Genomic DNA, 3427 nt, shown 5'->3' with positions numbered 1-3427 from the left:
CTTTTCTTTTCTTTTCTTTTCTTTTCTTTTCTTTTCTTTTCTTTTCTTTTCTTTTCTTTTCTTTTCTTTTCTTTTCTTTTCTTTTCTTTTCTTTTCTTTTCTTTTCTTTTCTTTTCTTTTCTTTTCTTTTCTTTTCTTTTCTTTTCTTTTCTTTTCTTTTCTTTTCTTTTCTTTTCTTTTCTTTTCTTTTCTTTTCTTTTCTTTTCTTTTCTTTTCTTTTCTTTTCTTTTCTTTTCTTTTCTTTTCTTTTCTTTTTTTTTTCTTTCCCTGCTTGGCAATTTATCTTCAGACTGTCTCCAGATCTGTCTGAAAACTGGGAGAAGGCAACTCATGCACATTTTAAAAGCAGTGCATAGATAAAGGGGCTAAAATCATTCTCTTCTGCCTGTCAAACTGCCAGATGCCCAAAGATACCATGATTACTGTTCATGGGGTGCTCCTTGGATACACCAAGAAGGATGTCCAGACCCCACAGAGCTCCCACACAAGCACAGGAAGGGCCACAGGAGTCCTGGCTCACTATCTTTACCCAGGACAGTGGAGCAGACACAACCAACAGGTCCTTCTGGAACCCTGCAGAGTCTGAGAAGAGAGCTGGGAACAGTGGCAGGCCAGGGGGTGACTGCAGAGGATGGGAGCAATGAGGCTGCCAGCAGGCTGATAATTTAGGAAGGAATCTTATAATTTGAAGGAAGCAATAATAATTTAAAGAACTGGAAGGATGAAATCAGGACAATTCTGTTCTGATTGTCTCTTTTTGCAGAGGGGTAAAATGAAATCCTGTGCAGACTGACCCCTTTTCAAGGGAGGGAGCAACTGTTTTGCATGGACACAGATTTCACCTGGTTTGCCTTCTGCACTCTGTCCTTTCTGGGAGTGTAAATCTCCGTGCTGACCTCTCCGTAACTCCTGTCATGTTGAAATTCTCCCCTGTGGTATGTAGGAAGCAGAGTTCTGGTGAAGATGCGTCATCTTCTGTTGCGTGTGAAGTTGCCAAATAGTCTTTGCCCTGTGCTTTTCTTTGTCTTCTATAAGTTTTACGTTGAATATGAATCTTATATCCTATATCATGTCTTATATACCAAAGGGCAGCTAAGAAGGTATTGCTGTCCCGAGACACGGCTGGTCAGGTATCGAGTCCTCGCTGGTTTGTCTAACCCATAGAAGCAGGAATATTTTATTAACTCACTTTCTGCTGGAATGTGCCTGTACCTTAGACGCTTTACATCACATGTGAATTGCCAAGAGCTAGGTGGAGAGTAATTTTCTGTTGGAGAGCTGTGCATCACAGCAAGGCCCTTATGCACGTGTAAAACAAAGACCTTGAAGGGTTTCAGCATCCCTCAGGCTCTGCAGCAGAGCCCGAGGCAGAGCCCTTTGCTCCGACCTGGCTCTCTGTCGTGCTGCAATGGAGAATGAAGGTGTCAGCAGCAGTTACATGCAGAGGTGAAGCATTCAAGGAAAAGCCTCCCCTGCTCCCATGGAGTGCTCCACTGACAGTGAACCTCAGCAAACTTTACTGGAAGAGCCGTTTTTGGTGAAGTTAAAAAACTAATGTTGAAATGACGTCCCAAACCCCTTTTTCAGAGAAGAGAGAAGAATCTTCTTCACTCTCCTTTAGACCTTTTTTTTTTTTCCAGGTTTGTGCAGTTTTTTAATTTGCTTCTCTGAAAGGATAACTGTAGCAGAACAAATCCCTTGGTGCTGTTTGACCAGCCTCCACATCACATACTGTACCTTTGACAGCGTGAGTACTAGGTTCCTCCCTAGTGCAGTGCTGCTCCTGTTAGTTCTTTCTATTTACTCAGTCTTATCTTTCTCACATTTCATCACTTTCTTGTTATGTTTGCTCAGTTAAGTCATTAAAACCACTTTGTTTTTTCTCTTTCCATGTTTAGCCCTAGGAAAAAGCTAAGCCTATTTAACATTTGATTTCCCTAAACCACCCCCTTCCCTACTATGTGTACGTGGCCCTGAGACATTTCCATTTCTGGGTGGATTGGCTGGTGTGAGAAGGAAATCTCAGAGCCAGCTCATGGCTTTGAGAGGCAATGGGGGAGGCTCCTCCACCTCTGCCACTTGCAGTTGCGTTGGTGCATGAAAGGCCAGTTTCAGTGCTGCAGTGGGCAAAATGCGCAGCGAAAGGGATAAATATCTTCTAAGCAGCTTCTGGTCTTCTATGTTTCAGTCCTCACCTACTGTAGTGTGAAGAGCTGAGCACCCTGGTTTTTACATATTGTAAAACTACTTGATTGAAAAACAAAGATCAGAGAAAAGCAGATGTAGCTGAGACTGTGGGCTTTGCCTGATTCCTCACAATTTCCACAGAGGCATGAACACAGCTTCAATGGGAAGGTACGAATCAGCACTCCAACCCAGGAATCAGCCCCTCTCATGGGAGACCTGCAGGCTCCAAGGACCTTCCCAACTCCTCTCGGGACCTTTTCCTGCAGGATGTCATATTGCCTGATCCTTTACAGGAAACCAGTCGAGCTCTGGCTTAATATGAGGTTGGTCCCACAACTCCTGCCCCACCTTTTCATTGCTCCAAGTCCTAGAAACCTCCTTGTCATTACATGATGCATTTGTACTAATCTCCTTGTGTAACCATGGTCCTTAAGTTTCAACGCCTTGCAAACCACCCTGATCTTTTACTCCCAGGTATATTTGCAGAAGATTTTAGTCTTTATTCTGCTGGATGAGAGGAGTCAAGTTTTGGGGCTTCTCTTTCTGGAGGCGACTGTGAGGGTGTAGCTTTGACAGCTGCCTTGCCCGATCTAAGGCCAGTTTTCAGGCTGCGGAACTTCACTTGTCTTACCTGGAGAACCAGACTAAACCAAAAGAGAGAAGGACCCTTTCCCTCAATACACCCTCTCCGCAGAGCACCTCCACACTGCTGTCACATGAATCAGGGCTCAGTCACACATCAAACCTGCTCCTGCCTGGAGACTCCACTCACCTTTGCGAGCTCTGAGACCTCCCATGGCTTCAGCGAGTGAGCAGAGCCCTTTCCTGTCCCCCAGCATCTTCTGTGTCTCCTCAGACAGAGAATTTTTGTGGAAAATGGATTTAAATGGATTTTAAAGAGGATGATATTAAAAAAAACCACTACAGACAAATAAAAGAAATCCCAGCTGAGCCCATTACATGTTATTGAGTTAAATAAGAGGGATTTCACACAGCCTGTAATTGGGTTTTAAATCATGGTTCGAAACATCTGCTGATCTCTAGAAAGCTTCAGAAAGAGTGTGCTTAGTCCCAGCCCTGCTAGCACGCCACGAGCAGAGCTCCTGCGTGCCATGAATGGGCACATTTACCATCCAGATTCTGTATCTGAAGAAAGAATTTGCTGACTGCTAATCTCTGCTGATTAACAACGTTTTCACAAAGCCACTGCAGAAGGTTTGCTGGTCTTGTGTAGACAGCA

This window comes from Buceros rhinoceros, unplaced genomic scaffold (assembly GCF_000710305.1).
Source record: "Buceros rhinoceros silvestris isolate BGI_N320 unplaced genomic scaffold, ASM71030v1 scaffold9758, whole genome shotgun sequence".
In the NCBI taxonomy this organism is placed as follows: domain Eukaryota; kingdom Metazoa; phylum Chordata; class Aves; order Bucerotiformes; family Bucerotidae; genus Buceros; species Buceros rhinoceros.
The sequence above is the reverse complement of the archived record's forward strand: the minus strand, read 5'-3'. Positions refer to the sequence as shown.